The following is a 15,045-nucleotide window of genomic DNA, read 5'->3' on the forward strand; positions in this document are numbered from 1 at the left end:
GTCCATAGTTGTTATAATCCCCATGTGTATCACCTGTTTCTACAGCTCTCACCACACTTTTGTAATGTAACCTTAAAAGGATGTTGACGTGTTCTGGATTTCATGAAAATTTAGGCACGAATTCTGCACCTAAACTGCTGTATAATCGGTACAATATAGCGAGGCAGATAAACTAATAAAAATTCCCCAGAATTCTGGCAAAACTTTGGCGTACATGCTTTATGCCACGTTTTTTTTTTAATTTGTTCTGGACACTAACAGTTTATGTGCCTTGACTGGCAGGTGGGTGGAGCTTAATATGCAAAACGGTGCACCAAAATGTTATCAAAATTTTGTCGAAAAATAAGCCAACTAATAAATGGTGCAAAGATAAATAGTACTGATAAAGGTGCATGAGGATAAATATACAAATAGAAAATGGACGGATAGAAAACATGTAAGGCCAGGTTCACATCTGCACCCCGGCCTCTGTAATGCAGGTTTCCGTTTCCTGGCCGAAAACTGGACAGGAGACGGAAACTGCAATCAGTTTTCAAACCGATTCATTTGAAACTGTCTGGCCGTGGCCGTTTTGTGATCCCTGTGGTGAAATCGTTTTTTTTTTAACCGGACACAAAGTCGGACACGCAGAACCTTGTGTCCGGTTAAAAAAAAAAAATGGTTTAGCCGCGAAGAGCACAAAACGCTCCCTGGCGCTCACAGCCGGACACTCTCGGGTTTCCGTCTTCTGTATGCAGAAGATGGAAACCCGACAGACGGAGATCGGGCGCAAATGTGAACAAGCCGTAAGATAGATATATGCAGATAAAAATGGGAAGATATAAAACACATATAATATAGATTTAGATATTAAATAGAATAAAATAGATGGATAGATATGAAATACATAGCACAACAGATAGTTAAATATGGGATAGATATACCAATTGCAAATGGAAATAAAATAGGTCAGGTAGTGACTGCCGGCCATCTCTATGCTCCCTATCAGGTAGTGACTGCCGGCCATCTCTATGCTCCCTGTCAGGTAGTGACTGCCGGCCATCTCTATGTTCCCTGTCGGGTAGTGACTGCCGGCCATCTCTATATTATCTGTCAGGTAGTGACTGCCGGCCATCTCTATGCTCCCTGTCAGGTAGTGACTGCCGGCCATCTCTATATTCTCTGTCAGGTAGTGATTGCCGGCCATCTCTATGTTCCCTGTCGGGTAGTGACTGCCGGCCATCTCTATATTCTCTGTCAGGTAGTGATTGCCGGCCATCTCTATGCTCCCTATCAGGTAGTGACTGCCGGCCATCTCTATGTTCCCTGTCGGGTAGTGACTGCCGGCCATCTCTATATTATCTGTCAGGTAGTGACTGCTGGCCATCTCTATGTTCTCTGTCAGGTAGTGACTGCCGGCCATCTCTGGGCTCCCTGTCAGGTAGTGACTGCCAGCCATCTTTATGTTCTCTGTCAGGTAGTGACTGCTGGCCATCTCTGGGCTCCCTGTCAGGTAGTGACTGCCGACCATCTCTGGGCTCCCTGTCAGGTAGTGACTGCCGGCCATCTCTATGCTCCCTGTCAGGTAGTGACTGCCGGCCATCTCTATGCTCCCTGTCAGGTAGTGACTGCCGGCCATCTCTATGCTCCCTGTCAGGTAGTGACTGCCGGCCATCTCTATGCTCCCTGTCAGGTAGTGACTGCCGGCCATCTCTATGTTTCCTGTTAGGTGGTGACTGCCGGCCATCTCTGTGCTCCCTGTCAGGTAGTGACTGCCGGCCATCTCTATGTTTCCTCTCAGGTAGTGACTGCCGGCCATCTCTATATTCTCTGTCAGGTAGTGACTGCCGGCCATCTCTATGCTCCCTATCAGGTAGTGACTGCTGGCCATCTCTATGTTCTCTGTCAGGTAGTGACTGCCGGCCATCTCTGGGCTCCCTGTCAGGTAGTGACTGCCGGCCATCTCTATGCTCCCTGTCAGGTAGTGACTGCTGGCCATCTCTATGCTCCCTGTCAGGTAGTGACTGCCGGCCATCTCTATGCTCCCTGTCAGGTAGTGACTGCCGGCCATCTCTATGCTCCCTGTCAGGTAGTGACTGCCGGCCATCTCTATGTTTCCTGTTAGGTAGTGACTGCCGGCCATCTCTGTGCTCCCTGTCAGGTAGTGACTGCCGGCCATCTCTATGTTTCCTCTCAGGTAGTGACTGCCGGCCATCTCTATATTCTCTGTCAGGTAGTGACTGCCGGCCATCTCTATGCTCCCTATCAGGTAGTGACTGCTGGCCATCTCTGGGCTCCCTGTCAGGTAGTGACTGCCGGCCATCTCTGGGCTCCCTGTCAGGTAGTGACTGCCGGCCATCTCTATGCTCCCTGTCAGGTAGTGACTGCTGGCCATCTCTATGCTCCCTGTCAGGTAGTGACTGCCGGCCATCTCTATGCTCCCTGTCAGGTAGTGACTGCCGGCCATCTCTATGTTTCCTCTCAGGTAGTGACTGCCGGCCATCTCTATGCTCCCTGTCAGGTAGTGACTGCCGGCCATCTCTATATTCTCTGTCAGGTAGTGACTGCCGGCCATCTCTATGCTCCCTGTCAGGTAGTGACTGCCGGCCATCTCTATGCTCCCTGTCAGGTAGTGACTGCCGGCCATCTCTATGCTCCCTGTCAGGTAGTGACTACCGGCCATCTCTATGTTTCCTCTCAGGTAGTGACTGCTGGCCATCTCTATGCTCCCTGTCAGGTAGTGACTGCCGGCCATCTCTATATTCTCTGTCAGGTAGTGACTGCCGGCCATCTCTATGCTCCCTGTCAGGTAGTGACTGCCGGCCATCTCTATGCTCCCTGTCAGGTAGTGACTGCCGGCCATCTCTATGCTCCCTGTCAGGTAGTGACTGCCGGCCATCTCTATGTTTCCTCTCAGGTAGTGACTGCCGGCCATCTCTATATTCTCTGTCAGGTAGTGACTGCCGGCCATCTCTATATTCTCTGTCAGGTAGTGACTGCCGGCCATCTCTATGCTCCCTATCAGGTAGTGACTGCTGGCCATCTCTATGTTCTCTGTCAGGTAGTGACTGCCGGCCATCTCTGGGCTCCCTGTCAGGTAGTGACTGCCGGCCATCTCTGGGCTCCCTGTCAGGTAGTGACTGCCGGCCATCTCTATGCTCCCTGTCAGGTAGTGACTGCTGGCCATCTCTATGCTCCCTGTCAGGTAGTGACTGCCGGCCATCTCTATGCTCCCTGTCAGGTAGTGACTGCCGGCCATCTCTATGTTTCCTCTCAGGTAGTGACTGCCGGCCATCTCTATGCTCCCTGTCAGGTAGTGACTGCCGGCCATCTCTATATTCTCTGTCAGGTAGTGACTGCCGGCCATCTCTATGCTCCCTGTCAGGTAGTGACTGCCGGCCATCTCTATATTCTCTGTCAGGTAGTGACTGCCGGCCATCTCTATGCTCCCTGTCAGGTAGTGACTGCCGGCCATCTCTATGCTCCCTGTCAGGTAGTGACTGCCAGCCATCTCTATATTCTCTGTCAGGTAGTGACTGCCGGCCATCTCTATGCTCCCTGTCAGGTAGTGACTGCCGGCCATCTCTATGCTCCCTGTCAGGTAGTGACTGCCGGCCATCTCTATGTTTCCTCTCAGGTAGTGACTGCCGGCCATCTCTATGCTCCCTGTCAGGTAGTGACTGCCGGCCATCTCTATGCTCCCTGTCAGGTAGTGACTGCCGGCCATCTCTATGCTCCCTGTCAGGTAGTGACTGCCGGCCATCTCTATGCTCCCTGTCAGGTAGTGACTGCCGGCCATCTCTATGCTCCCTGTCAGGTAGTGACTGCTGGCCATCTCTATGCTCCCTGTCAGGTAGTGACTGCCGGCCATCTCTATGTTTCCTCTCAGGTAGTGACTGCTGGCCATCTCTATGCTCCCTGTCAGGTAGTGACTGCCGGCCATCTCTATGCTCCCTGTCAGGTAGTGACTGCCGGCCATCTCTATGTTTCCTCTCAGGTAGTGACTGCCGGCCATCTCTATGCTCCCTGTCAGGTAGTGACTGCCGGCCATCTCTATATTCTCTGTCAGGTAGTGACTGCCGGCCATCTCTATGCTCCCTGTCAGGTAGTGACTGCCGGCCATCTCTATATTCTCTGTCAGGTAGTGACTGCCGGCCATCTCTATGCTCCCTGTCAGGTAGTGACTGCCGGCCATCTCTATGCTCCCTGTCAGGTAGTGACTGCCAGCCATCTCTATATTCTCTGTCAGGTAGTGACTGCCGGCCATCTCTATGCTCCCTGTCAGGTAGTGACTGCCGGCCATCTCTATGCTCCCTGTCAGGTAGTGACTGCCGGCCATCTCTATGCTCCCTGTCAGGTAGTGACTGCCGGCCATCTCTATGTTTCCTCTCAGGTAGTGACTGCCGGCCATCTCTATGCTCCCTGTCAGGTAGTGACTGCCGGCCATCTCTATGCTCCCTGTCAGGTAGTGACTGCCGGCCATCTCTATGCTCCCTGTCAGGTAGTGACTGCCGGCCATCTCTATGCTCCCTGTCAGGTAGTGACTGCCGGCCATCTCTATATTCTCTGTCAGGTAGAGTCCCCATCACTCCAGCCCTGGTGCAGCTGCCTTGCCTTTGCCTCATGTGCCAGTTCCCATTACTACTGTTTGTGTTGTCTCTGCTCTGTCTGGAGCCCGGGTGTGAAGACTACTTCATCGGGTGAGTCTGACATGTCTAATATATGTCTATCCTGCCTAAAATCTGCCCCAGAACTAGAGCAGGACATTACAGCCTAAATATACAAACACACCGAGGAAGTCTCTGACAGAACCAGGATGGCGCCAAAATCTTCACAGACCGAACTAGGCCTTATGTGTAAAAACAAATCCAGGCAAAGAAGAGCAGTTGCCCATAGCAACCTATCAGAAGACAGTTTATATTTTCCAGTAAGGCTTGGAATATGAAAGCTGTGAGCTGATTGGTTGCTAGGGGCAACTGTTCTGCCTGTACATACCATATGGGCCCATTCACATGGGCACAGAGAGGGCGGACTATGGCGTGGAATCCAAGTCATAATCCGCGCCCTCACAATGGTGGTCTATGGAGACAGCTCGCAATCTTTTTTCCGCTAGTGGCATGTTGCCGCTAGCAGAAAAAAGAAGCAAGCTGCCCTTTCTTCAGGCAGATTCCGCGGCTCGTTGAGCCGTGGCGTCCGCCTAAGGGCAGAAACCTCCAGAGTCGGCCCATTCATTTCAGCCTACTCCGGAGGGAAAATCTGCGACTGTCTGAGCCAGACAGTTGTGGCAGGCAGATTTTGGACAGAGAGTGACGTGGCTCTCCGCGTCGCTCTCGGTGCCAAAATCCGCCCTTCCATTCCCAGTGTGAACAAGGCCTAAGGGTAAATTCATACAGAGTATTTTGGTCAGGAAAAATCCGCTTCAGGAAAATTCATGAGGAGTTTTTTGACGCGTTTTTCAGGCATTTCCGCCTGAAAAAAAATCAATGCAAGTCAATGGGAGGCGGAAAATCCGCCTGGCGTTTTTTACCAAAAAAACGCTAGCGTTTTTTTCGCCTCTCATTGACTGGTATTGATTTCCCGAGGCGGAATCCGCCTGAAGAATGGACATGTTGCTTCTTTTTTTCCACTAGCGGAAAATCCGCTAGCAGAAAATAAAAAATAAAAAATTACATAGAACTGTATGGTGAGGCGTTTTTTGGTCAGGATTTTGAGGCAGATTCCTGACCAAAAAACTCTGTGTGAACTCAGCCTGTTAGTTCACACGTAGTTTTTTTGGGTCTGGATTTTGACGCGGAATCTGTTTTACCGCTTGCGGACCTGTCCTATCTTAATGCAGATTCCGCGGCATCCACGTCAAGACAATCCCTCCGGACTAGGCCCATTTATTGGGCTTAATCCGGAGCGGAAAGCTAGCCGCGGCAGGCACTATGTGTGAACTAACCCTTAAGTACCTATTATAAGGATTCTGTACCGTTTACCCCACAAATATTCTATGGTCCCATGCCTCACTGTTGTCAGGATCTTCGATTCCTGTCACTAACTGAAAATGTAGTAGAAAAATAATCACTGCGGCAGATTTATTAGGCCTTGTATGGCGGTTTTGAATTTCTGCACTGCCCTCACTACTTTTCCCAAAAAAGGGAAGTGCAGGGGGTGGGTAACCCACTTGAATGGAGCAGCAGTGAGATGTCTGTGGGACTTATGGCATACTTGCCTACTCTCCCCATATGTCCTGGAGGTTCCTAAAAAGAGGGGTCGACTCCCATAGTTCCAGACGCGTGTCTGTATCAGGCTCGGTGGAGTGTTGCCGCATCCGCCAGGTTTTTGGTTATTTAACTGTGACATGGGTAAACTAGATGCCAGTCACATCCCGAAAAAAGGGTTGCGGCCAGCACATTGTCTTGCCCATGCCTTGAATAATGGAGTTGTCACACCCCAGATTGGAATATGGCCTGACCAAAGGGACTGTAGCCTTGTCCCCCCTCCCCAATTTGTTGAATTTGTCTGACTATAGTGCTCTGTTGTCTTCATTCACACAGACTTTGGCTGGAGCAGTAGTGTGCAACCATGTCACTGCACGATTCAAGTGCAAGGCATGTGATCCCTGTTCTTGTGAATGGTGGGGGAGCCAGTTATGGGACCCCCATTGTTCAGAGGGCTTTGAGCTATCTTGTGGAGAAGGCCAGCTTCACATGGGCGTATTTGATCTCTGCAATATTGTATGTCAGCCATATTTCCCAAACGAAGCAAGGACTTAGGCTTCAAGTATCATAGTCATCTATGGCTACGTTCACAGTTATATCATTGACTTCGCAGCAGTGTCTGCCTGAAATGAGTAGACGAAAAAGTCCTGTATTTTTCAGCCTCCCATCCAGCAGACCTCATTATTGTCTGCCTTTCCATTGTTCTGGTCTTCTAGTGGATCAGAACAATGGAGAGCCAAGACTAGTGAGAACCAAACAGACGATGCTGGGAGTTCCTGCCTAACCACAAGACTATTGTCCCATACTGTAAACAGCATTACATTACAAGACCGTAATCCCAGGGAGGGACTCCTAACAACTATGAAGGACTATGTTACTCCCAGTCTGGATCCCTTCTCATTGTTCAAGCTGGGAAATACGACCAAAATCAAGTCCAGATTTCCAAACCTAATATAGCAGTGTAAAGCTGGCCTGACTAACGGTTCACACCTTTGTTGGGGTTTCTGTTTTTTGGGGACCTGAAAATTGGACACCCAATCCGCTTAAAAAGCTATTACATGCGGACCTCATAGACTATAATGGGGTCCGCTAGGTTTCCACCTGAAAAATTCTTCTCTCTGCATTTTTCAAGCAGAAAAGAGGACGGAATGCCCAAACAGTCACCCCCAAAAAAGTGCCGATCTTGAGACAATCCATTTAAACTGCAGCTGAGGGTTTGCTACAATTCTATCCAGTCTAGACAATCCTCTGTGAGCTAAATATACCCACAGTCAAAATCTCTGTGCTAATAGTTTGCTACAACAAGTCTGCTTAGTGTGAACATGCCCTGAGAGTAATTAGAAAGTAAAGACAGGATTCTGATTGGTTGACGTGGGCAACCTTGGCCCCTTTTTATATATAATTAGTTTTTCATGGAACCCAGACCTGGGTGCTACAAGGGGTGGCAGTGCCGTCATGTCATTCATGCTATTATATTTTTTTGGTAATCGTGCATAGAAAAAACTGTTTTATTGCCCATGGCAACCACTTGGATCTCTCTTATCTGATGTATGACAATGGGCAGATTCTTCCCTTTCCATTGCATTGATACTAAAATGGACTTGCTGGCATTGCCTGACATATAGCAGGAACCTGGTATCTAACTCCACACTCCCCCCTACCCACCGATATATGAGGACAGCAGATTCCTCTCCGATGTGGTCATTGTGACATGCCTGTATGATATATGATATGCATGATATGTTCATGTGACGCAGGGAGCTGCTTTATGAGAGCTGGACACATCTGACACTGCTGTCAAATATAGCACATACCAAACTGAATGATAGTACTATTACCCGTCCATAGATGTGGGGGCCCACCCTGGTCTGTCCTAATATTGAGGACTATAGGAGTCCTATAAAGTCAGATTACGGTATATAATCTCAAGACTGGTTGTTAATTGTCTTTTAGCTAAGGGAATGGAGTGGACAGTCACTAGTCAGAAGACTCCTGAAAATGCTTGTGGTTAAAGGGGAACCCTATGTTCAGAACCTAACCTATGAAAGCAGACACTGTCACTATGAAGGACCAGTGGATAATCCTTTTTTTTAGTGGCCATGATGCAATGTTTAATGTCCTCTGTGTTGTTGCCTAAGAGAAATTTAAAGGGATTATCCAGCATATAAAATAGATGACCTATCTGTTGGATAGATCAGTAATTGAAGATCAATGGGGACTTGACACCCGGGACACCGCCAGATCAGCTGCTTGAAAATACTGCAGTGTTCTGCAGCCTCTTCATTCAATACCAAGAGCAGCGCCACCATTGCATAGTGGCTGTGCTTGGCATTACTTCTCAGTTCCATTCATCTGAACGGGACTGAATTGCAAACCGGTCATGTGACTGATGGAAGTAACATCATATGGCCTGTGAAATGGAAGCAGAGCTCGCTGTATCTCCGCTGTTGCTTCAGACATTTGATTTGTGGATGCCCCAGGTGTCGGACCCCTACCAGTCCTCATGTTGAATTTTAGTGCCCGTCTTTTATTCTTCCCGGAGATAAACGACTGTTTCTGGCACCAACTAGGAGTCAGTTAATATGTAGGGATTTTGTGCTAAATTTGCCAAGCAGAAAATTTCTGTTTGAGGCATTTGAAGCGGATTCTGCTAGACAAAAACTGACAAGGATTTTGACACTGAATCTGAAGCGGAATTTGGAGCAGAGTGCCTCTGTATTTTGCCTTTATTGGGCAGGCACTAAGTTCAAATTCTACTAGTGGTTTATGACAAATTCTGCGCAGACGGAAAAAGCATATCTTCCACCATTTTATTCATTTTAGTGGGATTTCTGAGGCAGAATCTGCCTGAAAAACAAGCAGCTACTGCCACCCATTGAAAAGAATGGGAGGTGGAATTTGAGGCCTTGTCAAAATCTGCGGCAAATTCAATGTCAAATAAAACGCTCACCGCCGCTCACGGCCGGACCCGGTCTGACAGGTTTTCGTCTTCTGCATGCAGAAGACGGAAACCACAGAACGGACTCCGGGCGCTAGTGTGAACCTAGCGTAAGGGAAGTGTCTACAATGTCCGTAAAGCACTGCGGAATATGATGGCGCTATACAAATAAGCTAAATAGAGAAATATAAGTGACCTGCTGAGATTTACAAAACTGTGGGAATTTTTAAAATCTGCAGCTTTTTTTTTTTTTCTGCAATGTGTGACTTGGATTAGACAGAACACCATTCACTTTGCAGGTACTGTAAAATACAAGGTAGGGCCACGGCCTTACAACTGCATGAAGTTTTTATTTTTACAAATTTGTCAAATGTTTCACTTGTAAAATGTAAATAAAAAAGCAGTTTTAACTGCACTGTGTGAATGCGTCCTTAGCAGCAGGACATTGATTGTGGTTATAGGAACAGATACAGCTAAGAAATGACAGACTATCCTGAAAAAAGGTTGTAAATCAGTTTCTTCTATGATTGTAGCTTTTCCTTCTCTGTGACTGTTGTATAGTTTATGTTGCATGCTCTGATACTCGAACTTCTAAACCTTCTGCATAAACTTGCTAGAAATCCGTCTTGTCCCGTTCCAGGACCTGCAAAGCTGTCCCTTTAAATTCCCTGTTGCCATGGAGGGTGAGGTCAGAGAAAGTCCATGCGAGTTGGAATCACTTCCTGCTGCCGCTGTTTGTAGCTGCGAGTCTGAAGACCAGGGAGTGAGCCGGAGCTTGTGTGGTGCCCAGCAGAGGCCTGCCCATCCCTGCCCATCCACAGCCTGGCAGCCTCCTCCTCCTTATGGGCACGCTGGCAGGTACGTCCCTGGCTTTATTCATCCAGCACTTTCACACGTGACATCCAGAGTTTGTGAGTTCTTGTGCTAGTTTAGTTGCTGTGCTGCAGAGCTTGCAATCTAAAGCTGTGCAGAAGGAATTTTTTTTGTATGAAATGTTCACTTTAAATCTTAGGTACATTTGTTCCATATGTGTCCAGTGCATGCACCCATATGGGTTTAATGCCTCCGTTCATCAGGTGCCAGCTCTTAGTGTGTCCACAGATCGCCAGTGTCACTTGTCACATCTTCTGCTGTACTGACTACAAGAGTCAGATTAACCACTTGTGTCTCAGGGCAGTGTTTGCTGATGATCTGTCTGGGTGGAAGTGACTATGAATAGTTCTCTCTCCTCTACTGGTAATGAAGGGATGAGAGAGGGCGATGAGGATGATGGGATCGCTCATGTACGGTCTTGGAGAATCTCATCAGGACACGAGGCTCATAATTAGTTTGCATGAAAACCAAATTGCTGGTTATCTAAATCAATGATCCCGATTTCTAGTCTCTGTACAGGGGCACACACAGTCCTTGTGACTCCATACTACGTAGACTCTATGTGTCGCCACATGGTGCTTTGGTATGGATTTGTATTGGAGCAATGCTGGTAGGGGGAGAATACCTCCACAATATGGCAACCAATGGAGGGATACACATGATGTAGGATTCTATAGACTTCTTTAAGTACTGTATTATACTGTCATGTAGTTCATAGATTACACTGATACATCATGAGGCTTAATATGGAACGGGGGACCCAACAGTGGACCAGCCATCCCCAGGTCCAGCGTTGAGTTCCTCGTTCCACTATGGTATTATGTTTTTTTTCCCTTCCCCCCTTAGAAATTTGTCCATGCAGGGGGTGCAGAGAGTGATGTCCCACATGGGCCTAGGAGTCTTAGAAGGCCCATAAGGTGTCTCTTACCAATAAGAGGAGACCAGTACTATAAACATTAGTGTATTGTTGTCCGACCCTGTACAGATCAGGAGTTTCATGTTATACCGCTGCATCCTTGGCTATTTTTGGACTTCCATAGATATGAATAGGAGAGACACACATGCACGACAAACTCTATTCCATGGACCCCTCTCCAGATGGGTGAGACCTGCATCTATCACATATTTGTGATGGATCCTGTGGATGGGGCACTTTACATGGGGTGGAGGGGGTTATTTCTAACCCTGAGCGCACCAGACATGATGTTATAGAGCAGAATACATACAGTGATATATAGTTTTATGAGTCAGATTCAGTATAACTTGTCATTTATTTATGTAAAACTCTGCTGATTCTGGGCTTAGGGAAACGATCTTCTCCATTTTGGTGTGCATGCATAGATAGCTATCGGTCACTCATTACAATGTCTGGAATACATTTACAATATACAGATGTAGCAGAGTTGACCCAAACTTCTGCAGCTGGTTAAACTGCAGAAGACAAAGAAGATCAATGACAAGTTAAAAATGTTTTTTTTCAATGACTTTCATTGGTTCTTGTTGCCTTCTATGACAAAATATCACTCTACAAATGTTTGGGTTAACTCTGCTACATCTGTATATGGTTAGCTTGAGGCTAAAGCCCCACGTTGCAGAAACACAGCTTTTTTTGTTGCAGATTTTGTTGCATGTTTTTGAGCAAAGGCCAAGAATGGCTACAATAGGAATCAGAAATATATAGGAAGTTCTTATACTTCTGCCTTCGCTTAATCCACTCTTGGCTTTGCCTCAAAAAAGCGCAGCAAAATCTGCAAACAAAAAGCTACGTTTCTACAACATGGGGCCTTAGCCTAAGGCTAAGCCCCACATTGCGGAAACACAGCTTTTTTTTGTTGTAGATTTTGCTGCGGATTTTTGAGCCAAAGACAAGAATGGCTACAAAACGAATGGAAAATATATAGGAAGTTCTTATACTTCTCCCTTCTGCTTGATCCACTCCTGGATTTGTCTCAAAAAACCGCAACAAAATCTACAACAAAAAAAAGCTGTGTTTCCGTAATGTGGGGCTTCAGCCTAAGGGTGCATTCACACTACAGATACGGTGACTAATTCTGAACGTTAAAACACGTTCAGAATCAGCGCGTATAAAGCAGATCCCATTCATTTTAATGGGGAGCCGGCATACAAGCGCTCCCCATTGAAATGAATGGGCTGCTTTTTACTCTACGAGCGCTCCCATTGAAGTGAATGGGAAGCGCTCGCGTGTACGGCTCACCGTGTGAAGGGGCCCGGCGCTCGGCTCAGTCCGAGCCGTACATGCGAGTGCTTCCCATTCACTTCAATGGGAGCGCTCGTAGAGTAAAAAGCAGCCCATTAATTTCAATGGGGAGCGCTCGTATGCCAGCTCCTATTGAAATGAATGGGATGTGCTTTATACGCGCTGATTCTGAACATGTTTTAACGTTCAGAATCAGTCACCGTATCCGTAGTGTGAATGCACCCTAATAATGGAGTTTTCTGGTCCTGGGTTGGTTTTGGTTATCAGTATGAGATGGGTGGGGGGTCCAGCTTTTCCAAGCAGCCTCAAAGTTCCAGAACTGTACAGTGTATGGAGCTGGTAGAGTGATCCGTACACTGTGTAGTGCCCTTTACTGGAGTACTGCAACTCTGCCATTCACTTGCACTACTCCAGTACTCTAGCACAGCCTCTATACAGTGTACGGATCATTCTGCTTACGACGCCGTACACTGCTAGTTGAAACAGCTGATCGGTGCGGGGTCCAGATGTCAGACCCCACTGATGTAATACTGATGATCTATCCTGATGATAGGTCATTATTACCAACCTCCGCAATGACCAGAAAACCCCTTTAAATGACATGGAGAATCAAACCAACTTGGTAATAAAGATAGCCTTCTTGTTACATAATCCAGACCAAACTCTCAAATCATTCCGCTATAGATGCAGTTTATAGGGGTTTTCCTACTAGAGATTTATGTTGTACATGTCTGGCCCTGTTGATAATTGTAGAAGTGTCTTTAACTGGAAACCCCCTTTAAAGTGCACACACTGTATACGGTGACTTCAGCCTTAGTCACATCACTATTTCCTATTGCATGGAAAGTCTTTGTACTTTAGGTCACACACACCCAGAGGCTGCGGTGAGGCATGTGCCCGGGTGCTGGGTCCTGGGTGAGGGCATACAGGGCACAATCTTGTAGATGCCACTGTACACAATGTCCTTTTTGACCACAGGCAGTTACTCTTGCATATTTGAGAAAGGATTCATACAGGAAAAAATAGGTGAATGTCTGACCACAGGAGAGATGGCGGATCCATAGTTGCAACATCAAGTCTTGCTTGGGTGGTTTGTGGTTTTCATGGGATAATAAAAAAATAACAAAGGATTTTACTTTCTGCTGTGAAGAACAGAATATACACCCCCGGATATAGAGGGAATTGCAAAAGTGAAGCTTTATTATATATATGGATATACTATGTGAATAGTCTGAATTAGGCTAGGACGTATCGCAGGAGCCCCACTCTCTACATACGGTCCCGACTTGGGACCCTCATCTGCCAAATAGTTATGATACTGTATACATATGGATATGCCTTTAAGGTTGTGTTTTTTTCAAGACTTTCTGAATTGTGGCAAAATTGCTGCATTATTTAAGAAATTTTGGGAAATTGCAGCAAGAACATGAACTTAACACAATGTGTGAATATAGGTTTGTGTCTTCGTTGGGAATACCATTAATCAGTATACACTAAGCGACTAAACTCCCCCTAGTGGTGACTACAGTCCACCTGAATCTTATCATTCATGGACACAGTTCAGAGAAAAATCTTTTCTCTATCCTGATAGTCTTTTACACTCTGCACATTTTATTTATATTGTGTCATATTCCTGCAGTTCAGCCTCCTGTCTGCTTTAATCAGACCTCATCTTAAAGGGAGTGTCAGGTCCCAAACCAATAATAGCACCATGTTTAACAGAAGCAGAAACCTGTCTGAGTGGCCACAAACCAATGAAGCGATGAAGATCTAACAACCATCCTACTCATCCTGGAATCCCCAGGCCCAGCGTCTAAAAACTCTGGAGAAAGTAAGGGTATGTTCACATGGAGTTTTTTGCAAGCGGATTTTGACGTGGAATCCGTCTCAAAATCTGCTTCCAAAAATGGCTCCCAATGACTTCAGTGGGAGCCGCTCACTTATTTTTCCTGCTAGGTAGTAGCGGAAAAAAGAAGTAACATGACCTATCTTGCTGCGATTTCCACGGCTGAGTCAGCCACAGCGTCCATGGCTTGAGACACGCTCCTGTTGGGGCCCATTTATTCGCGCCTAATCAGAAGCAGTGCACCAGCATTCAGTTGCAGCATTCTGTGTCATGTTTTTTCCACCTCCCATTGATTTCAATGGGTTTTTCAAGGTGGTATCCACCTCAATATAGGTCTTGTCGGTTTTTTTTTATCCTTTAGGCAGATTACGCCTCAAAATCAACCTGCAAAAAAACTCTGTGTGAACATACTCTAAGGCAAAGGTGTGTGTCCCTGAACTCACTGAAGAACTGCGCAGGTGCTGGGAGCACCAGAGAGGAGTCTGATGAGACGATCTCTAGGTTAATATAAAGTTGTTGTTTTTTTTTTTTCAAATTTTTATTTTAATTCAGGTTTTGGACAGCTTTATATTAGGACTATTTGGGACACTAAACCCCCTGTCCATAAGGACCTATGGGTGGCTTACTGTCTCAAATCAACATAAGGCCACTACTGACAACCATTTCTTACTGAAACATATCCCTGATGCCTTATTGGCAATGACTGATGCCCCCGCCCTTTCTCCCTGCCTCCCCCTCCCCCCATCACACACACACACTCGCTCAATAAAAAAAAGCGCTATATTTTCCGTTTTATGCTTCTGTTTACCATAAATGATTGGCCATTTGGCCCGACCCTCCTTGCAGGATGACTCTGAGTACAACATGTCACCTTTAAATCATATTTGCCGTTCCTTAATATGCATTATTCAAACCTGCTTATCCCTGAAAAAAAACCTGAGAAAGTCTTGAGACGAGTACTTTATGTTCTCTGTGTAAAACGCTCTCC

At 46.7% G+C, this 15,045-nt stretch overlaps 1 protein-coding gene across 3 annotated transcripts in view; it reads left to right on the forward strand.

The window, feature by feature from the left end:
- The first annotated feature begins 9,879 nt into the window (after positions 1-9,879).
- Positions 9,880-15,045, forward strand: part of NACC2 (NACC family member 2) — a 109,028-nt gene continuing 103,862 nt past the window's right edge. For all 3 annotated transcript variants that reach the window (XM_075259511.1, XM_075259513.1, XM_075259515.1), the window contains exon 1: positions 9,880-9,978. The gene's annotated coding sequence lies outside the window, so the exon portion shown is untranslated. The remainder of the gene's footprint in view (positions 9,979-15,045) is intronic.

Source organism: Leptodactylus fuscus, chromosome 11 (genome assembly GCF_031893055.1).
Source record: "Leptodactylus fuscus isolate aLepFus1 chromosome 11, aLepFus1.hap2, whole genome shotgun sequence".
Taxonomy (NCBI): domain Eukaryota; kingdom Metazoa; phylum Chordata; class Amphibia; order Anura; family Leptodactylidae; genus Leptodactylus; species Leptodactylus fuscus.